Source organism: Mobula birostris, chromosome 31 (assembly GCF_030028105.1).
Source record: "Mobula birostris isolate sMobBir1 chromosome 31, sMobBir1.hap1, whole genome shotgun sequence".
Taxonomy (NCBI): domain Eukaryota; kingdom Metazoa; phylum Chordata; class Chondrichthyes; order Myliobatiformes; family Myliobatidae; genus Mobula; species Mobula birostris.
In genome coordinates, this window is record NC_092400.1 from 27,582,913 (window position 1) to 27,595,878 (window position 12,966).

A 12,966-nucleotide genomic window follows, 5' to 3' on the forward strand; every position below is an offset into this window, starting at 1 on the left:
ACGACACACCCTCCCACCACCACACAAGGAGTTTTAGAGGAGAATAACTAACTGCCTTATATGTGTAAAACTGACCCCAACCTAAAAACAAAGAGTATCTGTTTCCCAGGGTTGAGGTAGCTAATACCAGGAGGCATGCATTGAAGGTGAGGGGGGTAGGTTCAAGAGGGATGTGAGGGGTAAGTTTTTCACTCAGAGAGTGGTGGATGTCTGGAATGTGCTGCCTGGTGTGGTGGTAGAGGCAAATATTTTAGAAGCTTTTAAAAGATGTTTGGATAGGCAGATGGATGTAAGGAGGATGGGGAGATATGAACGAGGTGTAGGTAGGAAGGATTAGAGTTTGGGTGCTTTCAATTTGATTTTTAACTGGTTCGGCACAACACTGGAGGCTGAATGGCCAGTCCCTGTCCTTGTCCTGTACTGTTCCATGTTCTATTAGGACAAGTGATTATAAGCTTGGCTAAGCAAAATCATCATGCTTACAGAGCTTGTTGAAGGCACCGAGCGGTTTACAAAGAGTAATGTGGAGTTTCGGACTGAGACGTTTAAAAGCCCATCTGCCATATTCAAAAACAGGATATAGACATGGGGCTGGAACAGACAGAGTTCTCAAAATGCCATAGGTTACCTCTGATGTTTCCTATAGAGGGGGAGAATCTAGGGCCAGAGGGCACAGCATTGGAATAGAATGACATCACTTTAGAACAGAGTTGAGGAGGAATTTCTTTAGCCAGAAGGTTGTGAATCTGTGGAATTCATTGCCACAGGCAGCTGTGGAGGCCAAGTCATTGAGTATATTTAAAGGTTCTTAGTAAGGGTGTCAAATGGTACAGGGAGAATGCAAGGAAATGGGGTTGAGAGGGATAATAAATTCGCCAGGATGAAATGATGGAACAGACTTGATGGGCCGAATGGCCTAATTCATGTCTAATGGTCTTATGGAATAATGGTTACAAAGATAAAGAGAAATGAAGTCATGTAGGGAACTCCTGGGTCTCTGTTCTGTTCTCCAGTGAGAGGGCACTGAAGACATTGCATGGTTCGAGATGTCTTGTTAATTTACTCAAGTAACATCCAGTGAGTGGGTTATTTATTTATTTATTGATTGATTGATTGAGATATAGCCTTTCTGGCCCTTCTAGCCACAGGCCCAGCAAACCCCGGTTTAAACCTAGCCTAATCACCGGATAATTTACAATGACCAATTAACCTACCAACCAGTACATCTTTGGACTGTGGGAGGAAACTGGAACACCCGGAGGAAACCCACGTGGAATCGGGGAAAACGTACAAACTCCTTACAGACAGCAGCGGGAATTGAACCCGGGTTGCTGGTTCTGCAAAGCGATATGCTAACCACTACGCTATTGTGCTGCCCTAAGTGTTCGATCAGGTCCAGCAGCAATATTGTCCTTGAATGGTGCAGCTTCTGGTGACAAACCAAAATAACTTCAGAGCTCATCTGTAGAACTTTGCAACTCAGACAATGGAATGGCCAGGACACGGGATGAGGTAGGGTTACAAATGCTGTCAAGCATCAAACCCTCCTGAGGGTGTGCAGGATGAGGCAGAAGACATGTTGGGTGGCATTTGGGGAGGCTACTGATCTGGTGCAGTAAAAAGGGGAAAACAAAACTTTAAACTGAGTGCTCCCTGCGATTTCAGTGCAGAGGGAGTGCCACAATGGTGGGGAGTTAGCACCTTTTAAGTGAGATTCAAAACCGAGGCCCTTCCTGCTCTCTCAAACTGGGGCTGAAGATCCCACTGTCACTAATTCAAATAAGCTTGTATCCTTGGTAACACACACAAAATGCTGGGGGAATCAGCAGGCCAGGCAGCATATATGGAAAAAAGTAAACAGTCGACATTTTGGGCCGAGACAGTTCCATCAGGCCTACGAGTTCCTCAGCATTTTGTGTGGGTTGCTTTGGATTTCCAGCATCTGCAGGTTTTCTCGTGATTGTATCCTTGGTTCCCAGGTCAATATTTAGCCTTCTGCCAGCATCATTAAAACCGACGACCTGACCGTTGTTGCTTTGCTATTTGTGAGAGATAGCTGTGCAGGTGGTCACAGCTACATTTCCTAAATCACAATCATGACTGCCCTTCAGAAGTACTTTACTGGGTTTAAGACATTCTGGCAAGCCAGGCATAGGGTCATGCTGACGCTTTCTAAGGTATTGTTCAGACCCTGCTTTTCTGACCCTTATCTGTGGAATTATATGCTAGCATCGGAGAGGGTCCAGAGGAGGTTCACAAGAGTGATCCTGGGAATTAAAGGGTTAACGTACGAGGAGCATTTGATGGCTCCAGACCGGTATTTGTTGGAGTTTAGAGAAACGAGGGTGGATCTCATTCAAATCTATTGAATATTGAAAGGCCTAGTTAGAGTGGATGTGAAGAGGATGTCTCCTGTGGTGGGGGAGTCTAGGGTCAGAGGGCAGAGTGTTAGTACAGAAAGATGTCCATTTAGAACAGAGGTGAGGAGGGATTTCTTTAGCCAGAAGGTGATAAATCTGTAGAATTCATTGTCACAGACAGCTGTAGAGTCTAGGTCATTGGCTATATTTAACGCAGAGGTTGACAAGTTCTTGAGTAGCAATGTGTCACAGGTTACTGGGAAAAGGTAGGAGAATGGAGCTGAGAGGGACAAAAAAAATCAGCCTTGATAGAATGGCAGAACATACTCGATGGGCCGAACAGCCTAATCCTGCTCCAATGTCTTATGGTCTCTTAAGTCTCCCTAGACAAGGTACAAATCATTTTCTTTTTTTTTTATGAAGGGAAATTTCATGGTAACCTTGAACATGCCTTGAGAAAGGAAGGACACAGAAAGATCTCTCGATGGACAGCAATGGAACTCAAAGTGAAAATGGATCTCTGTACAGGTCTGCACACTTCTCTGGAGTGGTTTGCGACTGGGTTTTGGCCCGTTTGGTGCATTGTTGGCTGCTTCCTTCAACACGACCATTATAAGTTGAAGGTTTCAGCCCAAGGGGTCAATAAAGTAAACAGCACTGAATGCCAGGGGACTGACAGCAATAAAGATATTAATTACTTGAAGCATTTACTGCTTAAGAGAGGCCTTTGTTGCTGCAGTGAAGCTGATTTATAAGCAGGGTCATCAGTAAACACATTATTGCACTGAAACGTAAATAATTTTAAAAAGAAAAGCTCTCGCAATCAAAGCTTCACTTTCTTAACATTTTGCCTGCCCAGGTACAGGTTGATCCTTTCAAACCTGATCTGTCATAAGTACTATATTTGTCTTTCTCTATTTCCTTTTGTTTCATCGTGTATATATTGGATTATTTTTTCATTTCATGACAGTGCAAGGAGTGGTGTCACAGAACAAGCTTAGTTTGGATGAATATTCTTTTTGTTCAAATCAAGTCTCCACACCTCCACCTGAAAGAAGAGAAGATTTCATTCATGCCTGTGGCAGGCTGGCTGCTCTCCCAGTGGCCCAGAGAGTAATTGCTTGAGTCAGCGTGCAACTGTGCCTTTCAGATCGGATGGCCGCAGGACCAACCCTCGATCTGGGCCAAGAAGTCGGATCACTAACCGGCGCAGCAATGGAGACGCGGCAGGTGGGCCTCAGCAGGCGTGGGACTATACAGCAGATGGTCTCTGCTGACGGCTATCCCGCCGGAGGGGGTGCGCAGCCGACTGCGGGGCCTGGCTCGGCTCTTCTGCAACCCGTGGTCAAAGCCACCCGCCCGCAATGCATCCAACGGCGCAGCATAGCACTTGTCTGGGGCAGCTGAAGATCCTGTTGCCTGGGGAGATGTTGTTCCAGCCAGTATCCATGCCAATCGGCACGTGGAGAGGAAAAGGGTTGCTTATTTATTTATTGTTTGGAGATACAGCACAGTAACTGGCCCTTCCAGCCGAATGAGTTAAACCCTGTGACCCGTTGACCCAACAACCGGTACGTTCTTGGACTGTGGGAGCACCTGGAGGAAACCCACACAGTCAGGGGGCTCCTGCTGGAATTGTCCCCTCCTATGCTCCTCCTGCTCCCGCAGGAAAAGTCCCCTCTGTTCCTACAGCACATCTCCTGCTCCTGCTGGGACTCCTGTTCCCTCAGCTGCTCCCATGAACAGACACAGTGCTCCAACAGCATTTTCAATATGGAAAGGCCGAGACAGAGTGCACGTGGAGAGGATATTTCTTACAGTTACAGTGGCGGAGTCCAGGACCAGAGGGCACAGCCTCAGGACAGAAGAACCTCCCTTTAATTTAACAATTATATGTGTGTGTGTATATATATAAAATCGTTAAATTAAATAAGATTAAATAAGTGGTGCAAAAAATAGAAAGCAAAGGTAGTGAGGTGGTGGTCATGGATTCGATGTCCATTCAGAAATCTGATGGCAGGGGGGAAGAAGCTGTTCCAAGATCATTGAGTGTGAGCATTCAGGCTTCTGTGCCTCCTTCCTGATGGTATCAATGAGAAGAGGGCAGTCCTGGGTGATGTGGGGGCCTTGGTGATGGACGCCACCTTTTTGAGGCTTCACTCCTTGAATATGTCCTGGGCGCTACGGAGACTAGTGCCCATGATGGGGCTGACTGAGTTCGCAACTCTCTACAACTTCTTTCGATCCTGTGCAAGTAGCCCGTCCCCCCCAAAGCACTCACAGCAGACAGTGATGCGGCCAGTTAGAATGCTCTCCATGGTACGGCTGTCGAAATTTACTGAGAATATAAGTTGTTGAGTCCATAAAAGTGAGTTCATAGGCTGTAGAATCATTTCAGGTTGAGGTGAGTAAAATTAGCCACGCACGTTCAGGAGCCTGATGGCTAAATGGTAATAACAGCTCCTGGACCTGGTGGCGTAGGACCCCAAGCCTCTTGTACCTCCTTCGCAAAGGCAGCAGCGAGAAGAGAGCATGGCCTGGATGGTGGAGGTCTTTATTGATGGATGCTGCTTTCCTGTGATAGCGCTCCTTGTAGATTAGCTCACTGGTGGGGAGGGCTTTACCTGTGATGGACTGGGCTGTGGCCACCACTTTTTGTAGGCTTTTCCATTGTTGGATATTGGTGTTTCCATTCCGGGAAGTGATGCAAACTGTCAGGATACTTTCTACTGTGCATCTACAGAAGTTTGTCAAAGTTTTAGATGATGTGCTGAATCTGCACAACCTTCTAAGAAAGTTGGCTGAAAGTTCTGCTGCAAGAGGAAAGAGAAAAGGAACAAAAGGTTTTGCCTTTATGTAGCACCTATCACAAATATAATATGGCCAATGAAGTAGATTTGAATTGTCAGCACCATAACAGGGTGAAGGAAGCTTTAAAGTCTACACACAGGTTCACAGAGGGAAAACAATTAGTGTCCCTGATAAGGAGTAATAAACTTTGACATAACTCAAGGCAATCCATTTGACGAACACTGGGGGTAAAATAGACGCCCCACGAAAGGAGCAACCTTGTAAATAGAGAGATCAGTGTTTTTCTCCTCACTCCCGTCTAGATGCAGAGCCTTACTGCACATTATCTCCAAAAATGCTTCCCCTCCTACTGAAGGATTTCGGCTCACGGGCAATAACAGCAAAATCAATTTCACCAATCGTGCGTCAGTGCGGCCGAGCGACCAGGCAATCGACTGACTCCCCCCACCCCCCCCCCCCCACAGAGCAAGCACAAGATCGACCTGCCCTCTGAATGAGGGACCCTGATCACAGCACAAAGCAGCACTGGATGCATTCCCCACCCTCCTGTCCCTGGTCCTGGTCAATAGAGTCGTATTTCAAATCTCAGCTCCCTGATGCTGCAGGGTCAATAGGTACACCACCCAATATGATGCTGAGATACAGGGATTAAGCCAGTCATGGGTTTAATCCAAGATCTATTCTCTTCATTGATTTTAGCTGGTGGGCTTCGATCAGCACCCCTGGCTTCGAGAGAATGCATGCCTCTCTTTTCACTGACTATTCAGCAATCAAAAATAGAAACATGACCTTCTGGGTGGAGGTATGCTGTGCATCTATCACTTTTACTCTTCTTGTGTTTCCCTATCTTTACTCTGTCACTTGTCAGACTGTTTATGATCTCCGGGATCCTAACCCAAAATCTTCCATCACAAACATGTCATTTAACTTCCAGGAACACACTCATTTTTCACCCAGCTTCACCCAGTTCCCAGATCCACCACTCCGATATTTTCACAGTCACTCCACTATCCACCACCTCCTTCGTGCCTCACTCATCGGTCGCCCCTCTCACTCTTGCCCTGGCTGACCTGCGCTAGATCCTCACCCCTCCCCACTCGAAAACTCTTACCCTCGTTTAAGTACTGCGGCCTGTCCTGGCGCCAAAACAAGCCCTTCCCAACTTTTTGCAGGCTAACTATTTTACTGATTCGGACATCTTGCATCTTCCCCCACCCCTCCCATTTTGTAGCCCAACACTCTGGAGTTTTCTCACTAAATGCCCCTACCTCCCAGCTTCCTGTTCTTTTTAGGAAGCCCTCCGTTAATACTGAGCTTTCTGATCCAACCCACCCCACTCAGAGACTGTCCCACTCCCACCAGGGAAGAGGCTCCCACCATGCCAGAACCACCAGATTCAAAACCAGATACCTCACTCACACCAACAGACTGATCCATACCTCCACCCCACTCCCACCACTTTAGCATTTCCTGTCCAAATCACCTTATATACAAATTCTCCTGTACCTATTGTCATGTTATGTACATTTATACTTTATACTTATACTTTATAGTTGCCAAACAATTGATACTAGAATGTACAATCATCACAGCGATATTTGATTCTGCGATATCTGCGATATATGCAATCAGTCTATCTGCATCCACCAATCTTATATATTTGTGTTTAGTGTTGTTTGATGCTGCATTTCAGAATCAGAATTAGAATCAGGTTTAATATCACCGGCATATGTCATGAAATTTGTTAGCTTAGTGGCCAGCAGTACATGATAATAAAGAAAGAGAAAAAATAATAAGTAAATCAATAACAGATATATTTATATAAAATAGTTAAATTAAAAATAGTGCAAAATAGAAATGATTAAAAAAGTGAGGTTGTGTTCATGGGTTCAATGTCCATTTAGAAATTGGATGGCAGAGGTGAAGAAGCTGTTCCTGAATCGTTGAGTGTGTGCCTTCAGGCTTCTGTACCTCCTCCCTGACGGTAGCAATGAGAAGTCCTGGGTGATGGGAGTCCTTAATGACGGATGCCGCCTTTCTGAGGTACCGCTCCTTGAAGATGTCTTGGATTTTGAAGAAGCTAGTACCCATGATGGAGCTGACTAATTTTACAACTTTCTGTAGCTTCTTTTGATCCTGTGCAGAAGTCCACCCATCCCCATACCAGACACTGATGCAGCTTGTCAGAATGCTCTCCATGGTACACCTGTAGAAGTTTTTGAGTGTTTTTAGGTAATAAACCTAATCTCTTCAAACTCCTAACGAAATGCCTTGCCTTCTTTATAGCTGCATCGAGAAGATGCCCCAGAAGGCCCAGAGTTTGATTAACAATTATTTAATTCTGCCTACGCTTGTGTACTGAAGAATGATAATAAACAATTTTGAGTCTTAAACCTTAAAGTGTTTAGTTATCTTTCCTTCTCTTCTCGCCTATGCTCTACATTTTTATCTTTGACCCTGCCTCCTCTCTCTCACGCTCTAATGTATTCTTCCTCAGTTATCCCCCCTCTACCTCGATCACTCTGTCCTCGCCCTCTCTATCTCCATGCCTCTAATTAGTTTTGTCTCTCCCTTTTCCTTGTTCCATTCCTTGCTTTCTAGCACTCCATCCTCTCCATTTTTCCTGTCAGCTCTTCCATTTTGTTGTGATGGCGAAGGGGCCTGACAAGAAACCGGGAGGGAATGGGTTAAATTATTGAAAAGCCCTCAGCCCTCTGGGCTCGCTGATATTTTCTATCAATGAATTATGCAGAACTCACCAGATAATGACCCACCAGGCAGAACTGTTTAACAAAACCAGAAAAACAAAAAAAGTCAATCAATGCTGAGGCTGGAGTACTCCAGGGAAGCAATAGCTGGGCACGGCTTGAGAGAGGGAAAAAAAAGGGTTGGGGGATGGGGAGAAGAGGTGCAAAGCACATCCCTTAACCCCCCTTCTCAATATGTGGTTTGGAGCCAGAATTTATGAGGATAATTTAGATGGTAATTGAGTGCATTCAGTATCTACAGCCATGAATTACACTACGCACTTGATCTGAGTTTTAGTGAAATCATTCCCCGCGCATCCAATCTTAGGCACATACAGGAGCATTTATACACACTCACACACACACACACACAAAAGAACAACTACACACATTCCCTTCCTCTCTCACACACACAATCAAGTAATCAGACACAGAGGAGAAAAAAGACACACACACACACACACACACACACACACACACACACACACACACACACACAGAGATTAAAATGCAAGGTGCACGCACACACACACATACACACACACACACACACAGTAAAATGCAATGTGCACGTGCGCGCGCGCGCACACACACACAAATACTAATAAGCAAATACTGAAGAGAATAATCATACTCAAATACATGCAAATATATACACACAGACACACTACATACACACACACACACACACACACACACACACACACACACACACACACACAAAATGATAAGCAGGCACAGAACCGAATACACACACAGATATATGCAAATACACACACACACGTTAAGAAGAGACAACAGAAACAAATAAACACATGCAAATGCATACAAATAAACACATGCACACGCATTAATAAGCCAGCACAGAACCGAATACACACTCAAATACATGCAAATACACAGAACCACACTTACACACACACACACAATATCACACAAATCCACATGCCTCCCTTCCAGGACTGTGTATAACAGCTCCATTTTCCCCTGAATAAAACAGACAACAGCAGCAAGGGAATAATCAGAAGGTGTTACCATCACTGATGGAACAAAATAAATCAGCTCCTCGTTATACACTATTCCAAATCTAAACAGCCAAGAAAGGCCGAGGAAGAGCAGGAAGGATTCAGATGTCAAATGCGATTCATGTTAACCTATCTCGGCACATTAGGGGGACTGCCTGCTCACCATCCTGGGGGCAACTTCTGTACGGGACAGAAGGAAGACCCCCACTAGGACTGTCTGCGGACAAGTGCCTCTGGCGTTCGAAGGGTTATACATGGGTTACTGCCCCAATACACTGATGTTGTTAGAGCCTCTGTGTGCAGCTCAGTGAAGGAGAGAAAGAAAAATCCCTGTTCAGCCTTTTGTCTGGCTTCCCAATATCAAGCAGATTCAAGCTAAACACAGAACGTGCTCAGTGGGTTGAAAGCCCTGGCCCTAATACCATCATAAAGCACGCTGCATTGTCAATAGGTAAAAGCAGCAGCCAGTTCAGGTTTTCCCACACAAGCCTCGGCACCCACAAAACCAGAGTGGAATTAAATCATCCTCAATCCCGAGCGACTGCCGAAGAGTTCAAGTCAACCGGGATGGCCCTGCTTTTAACACCTCTCCCGTGATGTTGGTTGTTTTATACTGATACTCTGCAACAGTAAATTTAATTCAAAGTTCAAAGTAAATTTTATTTATCAGAGTACATATATGTCACTACGTACAACCCAGGGATTACTCTTCCTACATGCACACTCAGTCAATCTATAGAAAAGCAACTATAACAGGATCAATGAAAGATCAATTAGAGCTTAGAAGACAACTGTGCAAACGCAAATATGAATAAATAGTAATAAATAACAGGAGCATGAAATAACAAGCTAAAAAGTCCTAAAAGCCAGATCATTGGTTGTGGGAACATCTCAATAAATGAGTGCAGTTGTTCTCTTTTATTCCAGAGCCTGATGGCTGAGGGGTAGTAACTGCTCTTGAAATTGGTGGTGCGAGTCCTGAGGCTCTTATACCTTCTACCTGATGGCAGCAGTGAGAGGAGAGCATGGCCTGGATAGTGAGTGTCATTGATGATGGTATGGAGGCCCATTGGTATTCTGATTTAGAGGTCCTGAGGAACATCACAGAGATTCCCCAATCCTGATCACCCTTCAGAGGGAACTCCTAGCAACATCTACCTTGGCTGACAATGGGGACAGGATACAGATGGCTGTCACTGCAAAGGAGGTAAAGGAGCTTTAGGTACCACACCACCCAGTTCAGGAACAGTTATCCTTCAATCATTGCGCTCCTGAACCAACATGGCTAACCTCACCCACCTCAACTCTGAACTCATTCCACAACCTATGGACTCACTTTGCAAGTGGACTCTATGACTCATGTTCTCAGTATTATTTATTTATCATTATTTATTATTTTGTGTGCTTTATATTTGCACAGTTTGTCTTCTCTTGCACTTTGGAAGCTTGCCTGTCTTTGTTGGTTTTCACTAATTCTATTGTATCTCTTTGTTCTACTGTGAATGCCCACAAGTAAGTGAATCTCAGGGCAGTAAACAGTGGCGTATACACACTTTGATAATAAATTTACTTTGAACTTTGAAGTCCTCTGCAGTGCTGAGCAAAAGTCTGAGGCATGCGAGATCTTTTATATGGTTTCAGATAGTATGGCCTCCATGGAGCCCTGATCTCAACATCATCGAGGCTCTCTGGGGTTACCTGGAGAGACAGGAGCAAACAAGACAACCAACATCTGCGGAAAAGCTGTGGCAAGTTCTACAAGATGCTTGGAACAACCTACCAAATGATTTTCTTATAAAACTGCAAGACAGTGCATTGATGCAGTTTTAAAGGCTGAGTGCAGGTCGGTGGGACTAGGTGAGAGTAAGAGTTCGGCACGGACTAGAAGGGCCGAGATGGCCTGTTTCCGTGCAATAATTGTTATATGGTTATATGGTTAAAGGCAAAGGGCAGTCACGCCAAATATTGACTTGATTTAGCTTTTTACTGCCTACTGCTCTTTATAGTATTTTTTTGATATTTAGGAACTTTTCATTTCATTATATTTGAAAGTATCTCCACTTTATATATTTTTTTACATGTGCTTAAGACTTTTGCACAGTACTGTCAATCAGAATACTTGTAATCACTTAAAAGTCCTGTTACTTCGTGAAAGATACCAACAGGACAACTGACCTGCAAACTTTTGACAAAGGTGGTACCAAATAAAGACAGTTTTAAATTAAAGACCACCCCTCCTCCCCACTCTATCCTAAGGCGCTGGCAGAGCATGCAACACACACGAAATGCTGTAGGAACTCAGCAGGCCAGGCAGCATCAATGAAAAAGAGTGAACAGTCGATGTTTTGGGCCAAGACCCTTCATCAGGACTGGAAAGGAAGGGTGATGACATCAGAATTAAAAGGTAGGGGGCGGGCAAGGCTGATACTTAGAGGTGATTGGTGAAGCCAGGAGGGAGGAAAAGGTAAAGGTCTCTTCTTTACTCAGAGAGTGGTAGCTGTGTGGAACGAGCTTCCAGCAGAAGTGGTTGAGGCAGGTTCAATGTTGTCATTTAAAGTTAAATTGGATAGATATATGGACAGGAAAGGAATGGAGGGTTATGGGCTGAGTGCAGGTCGGCGGGACTAGGTGAAAGTAAGAGTTCGGCATGGACTAGAAGGGCCAGGATGGCCTGTTTCCGTGCTGTAATTATTATAATACGTCTAGAGAGAAGGAATCAGATAGGAGAGGTGAGTGGACCAAAGGAGAAAGGGAAGAAGGATAGGCACCAGGGGGAAGTGATAGGCAGATGAGAAGAGGTAAGAGGCCAGAGAGGGGAGCAGAGGGAGAGGGTTGGGGGAGGGTGCATGAGACCCTCAGTCCTGATGAAGGATCTCGGCCCAAAACGTCGACTGTTTACTCTTTTCCATAGATGCTGCCTGGCCAGCTGAGTCCCTCCAGCACTTTGCGTGCACTGGCTTGGATTTCCAGCATCTCCAGACTTTCTCATGTTGGCAAGAGATGAAAGCTGTTACCTTCCTCTGATCAGCCAGTGCGTCAGATCGCACGTTTGATGTTACACGGACACCGAATGGCAATCCCTCTTTCATTCCTTAACACCAGAATCAATCCTCAATTGTGAACAAGCTGCCCTTAGCGAGAACACCTGAGATTAGGTCAACTAAAAATCTTTTCCCTTCCTCATTCAATTGATTAAAAAAGCCCCAAAAATAGAGAGGCTTAATGCTGTATCAAATCACCAATTAACATAGACCTGTCATTGATCGACTCTGACAATGCCAATTAAAGTCTTGCAAATTTGGCCCAACAAAATAGCCTTCTGTTCACTAGTTCTACGTAAAGGATCTGCCTGACTTCCAATATCTAAGGGTTGGCTTGGGATCTCAGAAAATTAAAGGCTTCCTTCAGACTAGCCAGGGAGGGAGAGTGCAGATTTCTGATTTCTCTTAAATGACATTTGCTAAATTTGCAAATAAAACTTGAAATGAGCAACTTTTTACAACCCATAACTGTGGCCGGCACATCGCTTTACAGTACCAACAACCGGGTTCAATTCCCGACGCTGCCTGTAAGAGGTTTGTACGTTCTCTCTGTGACCACGTGGGTTTTCTCCGGGTTCTCTGGTTTCCTCCCACAGTCCAAAGATGTACTGGTTGGTAGGTTGATTGGTCATTGTAAATTGTCCCGTGATTAGGCTAGGATTAAGTAATTTATTGAGATACAGTGCGGAATTGGCCCTTCGAGCCACGCCGCACAGTAACCCGATTTAATCCTAGCCTAGTCACGGGACAATTTTAAATGACCAATTAACCCCCAAAGCGGTACATTTTGTTTCGGACTGTGGGAGGAAACCACAGCAAATGGAGGAAACCCACGCGGACACGGGGAGAAGGTACAAACTCCTTACAGGCAGCTGCCCGAATTGAACCCAGGTCACTGGAACCGTGAGGCATCGTGCTAACCACTACACCTCCATGCCACCCCATCACAGGGGAAAAGCTGGGCGGTGTGGCTCGAAGGGCC

The 12,966-nt window shown here is 45.1% G+C and overlaps 1 protein-coding gene across 1 annotated transcript in view; it reads right to left on the minus strand.

Moving 5' to 3' along the window:
* Window positions 1–12,966, minus strand: part of mn1b (meningioma 1b) — a 180,180-nt gene that overhangs the window by 87,816 nt on the left and 79,398 nt on the right. The window lies entirely within an intron of this gene.